The sequence below is a fragment of the Orycteropus afer genome, unplaced genomic scaffold, assembly GCF_000298275.1.
Source record: "Orycteropus afer afer isolate SDZICR_OR568_19922 unplaced genomic scaffold, OryAfe1.0 scaffold00040, whole genome shotgun sequence".
NCBI lineage: Eukaryota > Metazoa > Chordata > Mammalia > Tubulidentata > Orycteropodidae > Orycteropus > Orycteropus afer.
The window spans coordinates 6,478,642-6,485,994 of NW_006921627.1; positions in this window are offsets into that span (position 1 = coordinate 6,478,642).

The following is a 7,353-nucleotide window of genomic DNA, read 5'->3' on the forward strand; positions in this document are numbered from 1 at the left end:
GAGGGGGAGGCCTTCAACGAGATGGATTGACACGGTGGCTGCGATGATGGGCTCAAGTATAGCAGGGATTGTGGGGCTGGCGCGGGATCGGGCAGTGTTTTGTTCTGCTGTGCATGGAGTTGCTATGAGTCAGAAACAACTCAACGGCACTTAACAACAACAACATCACTACGGAAGTAGATTGCCCAACCTTCCTTAACACCTTGATTGCAGCCTTTGAAATCCTGAGCAGAAGAACCAGCTAAGCCATGCCTGGACTGTGGAACAGAACCTATGAGATAATAAATGTATATTGTTTTAATCCACTAAGTTTGTAGTAGTTGTTATGCAGCAATAGGTAAGTGATACAGCTACAGACACTGTTTCTGCTATAGCCCTCCTAAGTGGTGGCTGGTTATTTTCTTCCACACCACAACTTAAAAGATGAGAGGTAGGGTTAGTATCTTACTTACTGTCCATTTCCCTTTGGCCACTTTTCTGACTCTCAGCCAGACAGCTATTTGACTTTTGTCCTCTCTTGAGAGCCTCTGTCATTGACTGACCTCCTATTGTCTCTCCTTCATTCTTCAAAGAGCTCTATCATCCTAGGTAAATTCAGTGTTAGTTTGGGTGAATTGTTCAATAACTCAACTGGACTCTCAGTTTCTTGACTTCCACAGTCACAGTTTGGGTGTTAGCATCACTGCAAATTCTTCTATCTCCAAACTTGTGGAGCCAGACCCCTCCTCTTAGACTTCTACCTCCTTTCCTTTCAGCTGGCTTGTTCAACAACTTCACTACAACTGTTCTCCCCATCATCAGTACCTCCAGGCCACTGATCTCTCTTCTTGTCTCCAGACCATCCAACCTCTCACTTCTTTTCTTCTCTCCTTACCAAGCTCAGAGGCCATGTTCATAAGTCTTGGTAATACTCTAGCCTTGATTGATCCTTTGTCTTTTTGTCACACCCATCTGGCAAAATCCCAACTTGGACGACTCCAACTATCCAATATCACTATGCTGCACTCAGTAGTCTCTGGGGGAAGTTAGACAACAGGGCAAATTGGTTCTACATAAATTCATGGTCATCATGTTCAAACAGGCTCTCAATATACCAAGGGAATCCTGCTCACTGTTGACAATGAACGCATTATCTCACAGTAACTTTTTCAAACTTCTGTCAGTCTCCTCAAACCTCTGGCCCTTCTTCATTGCTCCACTCAAAACAGATGGATTTGTATTATTAATTTTTTAACATAGAAAAATAGAATGAAAATGTCCATTTGGATATATAAATCAACCTATGTTTGTTTCCATTCTAGGCTCTTTTCTGTCCTGTTAAAAAGTGCTGTCATCTTTTATTTTCTTTTTTACCTCTTTTTTTCACAAAATTTTTTTTCTTGTGATTTGGGTGAAAGTTTGCAGAGCAAATTCATTTTCCATTCAACAGTTCATACAAATTTTGTTTTGTGATACTGACTGCAACCCACAATGTAACTAACATCTCTCTTTCCTGTGGCTACCTTTCCCCTGTGCCCTTCTCTCCTTTGCATTCCTGCCTTCTGAGATTTCTCCCTGCATGAATGCTGCCCTCTCATCTCCCATGGTTGATTGTTCTAAGGAGTGCACCTCCCTGGTGGTTGTTCACATTGTAGGTATGTCTATTGTTTGGCTGAAGGTTAAGCCACAGGAGTGAGTTCAATTCCAGGCCCAAAAGGTGACTAGAGGCCATAGTCTTGGGGTTCCACCAGTCTCTATCAGACCAGTAAGTTTTTTTTTTTTTTTTTTTAATGATTTCGAGTTTTGTTACACATTTTTCTCCCACTCTGTCCAGAATCTCCTGCACTGATCCCTTTCCAAGTGGTTGGCAGTTGTAGCCAGGCACCATCTAGTTCTTCTGGTCTCAGGGTTGTGTAGGCTTAGGTTCACATGGTCCACTAGTCCCCTGGACTAATAGTTTCCACACATCTTTGATTTTCATTTAATTCTTCTTTGCTTCAGATGAGTAGAGACCAACAGCTGCATCTTAGATGACCACTTGCAAGCTTTTAAGACTTCATTTGCTATTCATAAAAGTAGGATGTAGAACAGTTTGTGTGTACCAATTAAACTTGATATCATTTTTTCTTTTCTGCCTTAATCAAATCCTAGTACACTTTGGATTCTATCCCTTCCCATATTCTATTTGCAATTCCTTATTTCCCCCATATATCCAGTTTCCCCCCTCCATCTAAAATGAATATTCCCCATCAACACACACACACACACATACACACACAGATTTCTCTCTCCTCCTTCTGGGACTCAAATTACCAACATATTAGACTTTTTGATCTTAATCCACAAGTCCCTGAGACTCTGTTCTCTCTCTCACTTTCTCTTTTAAAACTTTTTTTCCCCCTTTATTTTAGATTGGATAATTTTTATTGATCTATCTTTAAGTTCATTGTCTCTTTCCTCTGACATTCATTTGGCAATTAAGTCAAGATGGACTTTGTACATTTGTTTTTATTTAAGATATTTTAGTTCTACATCTTCCATTTGGTATATATATATATATACACACACACACACACACACACACACACATATATATATAGAGAGAGAAATGTATATATATGTTATAATTTCCTATCTGTTCATTTATTATAGGTATAGTTTTCTTTATATCCTTGAGCATAGTTATAATAACTACTGTAAAGTCCTTGTTTAATAATCCCAGCATCTAAGTTATCTTGGAATTGGCCTCTGTTATTTGCTTTTCCCTGATAATGGGTCACATTTTCCTTGTTCTTTGTATGCCAAGTAATTTTGGATCATATCCTGAATATCTTAAAAGTTGTGTTGAGAAGACTTTGAATTTGATTTTATTCCTCAGACAAGTGTTCACATTTTTGTTTTAGCAGATGATTAACTTGGTTAAACAAACTGCACATTCTTTCTTACCTGCAGTGGACAGAAGCTCAAGCTCATTCACTTTTCTTATCTTTAATTGGGCTGCCTGCCGTTTGTCCTGCTCATGTGTGGTTCAGGCTTCGGTCATATACTTGCTCATATAGAATTTGAGGTTCCCCTTCTCTGTCTCTCTCCTTTCCAGAATTCACTCCCTACTCTTCAACAACATTGATTGCTCTGGGCTCCATTCTCTTGTTCACGCAGCTAGAAAGATATACTGATTGTTAGTGGAATTTTAGCCCTCTAGGAGTCAGATCCAACTTGACGACAATGAGTTTGGTTTTTGGTTTTGGTATGCTGCACTGTTTTTGCAGTTAACTCAGAACAAATCTACAAAAACTGGGAAATTACCCCTATGCCATTTGCGTCTTCAATATTTTGAATCTCCTTCAAAATCTCCTCATTTGGGTTTATTTTCTGGAATCCTCAGTTTTTTTTTTATTGTTGTTGTACTTTTTGTATCTTGTCTAGAGTGCATAGATGCTACCTGTGGCAAGGTTGGTCATTTAGAAGCTGATTCTTCAATACCAGAAATAGGAATCTCCCCGTGAGCTTTTAAACAGGCTCAAATCTTCCCTTAAATTCCCCCCAAACCCTCCCTTCATCCATAGTATCCTGAAGCTATCTCCCCTCTCTCACTTTCCATCTTCAACCAAATTTAATTGAAGAATTGTCTCACTGTCTCCATTTCTTATCTCCTATTCCTTTCTCAGAGATCAGGCAATATTTTGATCTATTGTACATAGGGTCACTATGAGTTGGAGCTGACTCGACAGCACGCAACAACAACAATTCCTTCTCAATCCTTTCAAGCATAGCTTCGGTGTCATCATTCCAAAGAAATGAATGGCTGTTGCCAAGATCCCCACTGACCTTCAACTCACTAAATCTGGTGGACGTGTATTAGTCTTTATCTTCCTTGATCTCTCAGTAGCATTCCAATGCTGATCCCCAACTCCCTTCATTCTTGGTTTTTTTTTTTTTTTTGAACATTTTACTGTGATTTTTTTTAAATTGTGATTTGGGTGAAAGTTTACAGAGCAAATTGGTTTTCCATTCAACAATTCATATGCATTTTGTTTTATGACATTCACTGCTATCCCCACAACATACCAGTATTCTTCCCACTTCCTCCTTGTGTATACCATGTCCCTATGTCCTTCTTTCCTATCCCTTCCTGGCTTCTTAGGTTTGTCCCCAGGCAAATGCTACCCTTTTGATCTCCTATGGTTGATTATTCTAATGAGTGCATACCTTCCTGGTATTATTGTTCACCTTAGAGTCCTGTCTATCATTTGGCTGAACATTGGGCCACGAGGGTAAGTGCAGTTCTTGGCTTGAAGTGTGTCTAAGGGCCATGGTCTTGGGGTTCCACCAGAGCAGTTAGTCTGGTCTTTTTTCTGATTTTGATGTTCCACATTTTTCTCCTCTATCCCTTGCAGAGCAGTCAACAGTGGTAGCTGGGTACCGTCTAGTTCTTATGGTCTCAGAGTCATGGAGGCTGAGGTTCACCTGGTCCATTAGTCCTTTGGAATCCCTTTCCTTCTTGAAATTTTCCTTTCTCTTGGCTTCTAAGACATATTTCCTTGTTTTCTCTCTATCTCTGATTGTGCTTTCTCTGTCAGGTTTTCAGCTTCATTTTCTTTACCCAGACATTACAGGTTGGGGTTTGTGGGAGACAGAATAATGCTCCCCAAAGGATATTCACACCCTAATCCCTGGAACCTGTTGATATGTTACCTTACATGGCAAAAGGGACTTTGCAGGTGTGATTAAGTTAAGGACTTTCAGATAGGGAGGTTATCCTGAATTATCCAAGTGGCCCCAATGTAATCACGAGGGTCCTTATAAGAGGGAGGGAGAAGGGTTAGAGTCAGAAAAGGAGATCTTAGAATGATGTCATTGCTTGAAGAGGCCACAAGCTAAGGAATGCAGATGCCCTCTAAAAGCTTGAAAAGGCAAGGAACAAATTCTCTCCTAGATTATCCAGAAGGAATACAGGCTTGTAGACATCTTGATATTAGCCTGTAAGACCCATTTTTTACCCCTAGAGCTATAAAATGATAAATTTATGTTTTTTAAGACATTAAATTTGTGGTAATTTGTTCTTGCAGAAATAGTAAACTAATACAGAGTTCTTCTAGGCTTTGTCCTACTACTTCTCCTTTCATTTACTCTCTAGCCAACCTCATCCCTACCATGGCTTTAGTTACTACTAATACACAGATGACCTGCACATATCTATCCCCTGCCCAGAATTTTTCTCTGAGCTCTCGACCTGTGTATTCAATTACTTACATGACCTCTTTATTTTGAAATTTCAAAGGACTCTCACATAAAACATTTGCAAACTGAACTCATTATCTTTCCCTTAAATCTAGTTCTTCTCCACTGTTTCCTATCTTAGTGAATGTCTTCACCAACCATCCACTTGTGTTGGCCAAAAACTTAACAATCATTCTTTTTTTTTTTCACCCTTTACATTTTTTTTATTGTTGCAAAAATATAGATAATGCAACATTTTGTATTTCAACAATTTTTCACATGTACAATTCAGTTGATGTCCTTGTGTGGCACAAATGGTTTGTACTCAGTTGGTAACCAGAGGTTGGTGGTTGCAACCCACCCAGTGGCACCATGGAAGAAAAGGACCAGAAATTTATTTCTGTAAAGATTACAGCCAAGAAAACGCTATGGAGCCCAGTTCTACTGTAACTCATGGGGGCACCATGATTTGACACAATAATATAGGACAACAACAACAGCAATTCAGTGAGCTCAATTACACTGATCATGATGTGCAACTATCACCAGCATCTGTTGCCAACTTTAATAACAAGCCATTCTCTTTTTTTTTTCATTTTTTTTTTGTGATTCAGGTGAAAGTTTACAGAGAAAATTCATTTTCCATGCAGCAGTTCACATAAACTTTGTCTCATGACATTTTAACAAGCCATTCTTTTTTTTTTTTTTTGGAGGTTTTTTTGTTTGTGTGTGTGCTTTAGGTGCAAGTTTACAAAGCAGAGTTTGTTTTACATTCAACATTACATATACATTTAGTTTCACTCACTATTTACCATCCCCAGCCCTAACCCAATCTCCTCCCCTTCCTGCCCAGTAACCCTCCCCCCGTGCCCCTTATAGTTATGCACTCCTGTGTGTCCTGCATTTCCTCCATGTGAATTTTGCTCCTCGAGTGCCCTGTGGTCGATTGTTCCAAGGGATGCATTTCCACAGAGTATGTGGGTGCATCACCCTGGGTTGAGTGGTTTGTGTGTACATCTTGTTTACTATGGGGCTGAAGACCAGCCCCTGGGAGTGGGTTTTATTCCAGGCCCAGAATGTATCCCAGGACCATAGTACTGAGGGTCTCACCAGACTCCATCTGACCAGTAATTCTGGTCATTATTGAGTTTTTGGATTTTGTGCCACATTTTTCCTCCCATTCTATCCAGGATCTCCAGATTTGATTCTTTCCTGGGTGGTTGGCATTGGTAGCTGGGCACTATCTAGTTCGTCTGGTCTCAAGGGCCATCGTGTCCTAGGGCTGGTTGCTTCCAATGCCCTTGGTTTTTTGCACTCTTCTTTGCTTCCGACAATAGGAGACCATTAGCTGCATCTTAGATGGCCACCTGAAAGCTTTTAAGACCCCAGTCGCTACTCACCAATGTAGGATGAGGAGCAAGAATTTTATATATTTTGTTGTGCCAATTGAGTCTAGTGTCCCCCAGTACTATGGTTCTAAGTTGGTAAATCTTCTGGGTCTCTGTCCCACAGTGTCTGTCTGTCTGTTAGGGATTACTCTATATCTGTCTTCTGTTGTTTCTGTAAGGATTGCAGGTATTTTGTATCACTGGTATCTGTGCAAGATTAGCCTCTGCTGAATCTATACTTGGTCTAGAGTATACTCCTGTTCACTGACCCCCATCTGATCTTCTCAGATGTTTACATGTTTATCTGTAGCCTGGTGTTTGGTATTAATGGTAATGCTTATTGTTGCTGTTATGTGCCGTCAAATCATCTCTGACTCATAGCGACCCTTCCTTGGGTTTCCGAGGTGGTATGACTACAGAAGTAGATTGCCCAATCTTCCTTCTGAGGAGTGGCTGGTTAGTAGTCAAGTGCCTTAGGCACTACGCCACCAGAGCTCCAAATGTTAATGCAGTATTGTGGATATACTGGTTGGTACTAGCATCTGTCGTCTATATCTTATGTGCACAATTCAGTGTCCTCCCTTTTCCTAATGTTATAATGGTGGTCACAGACTCTTTCTATACCATCCTTCCCCTTAGCCATGTCAGCATGTGGCCCCCAACTACCCCGAAAGTAATCCTTCCCCTTCCCTCCCCACTCCAGTAATCTACAAAGTGAGTTCCCTTTCTCAAGCAAACCCTTCTTTGTCTTTTTACAGTAATGGCC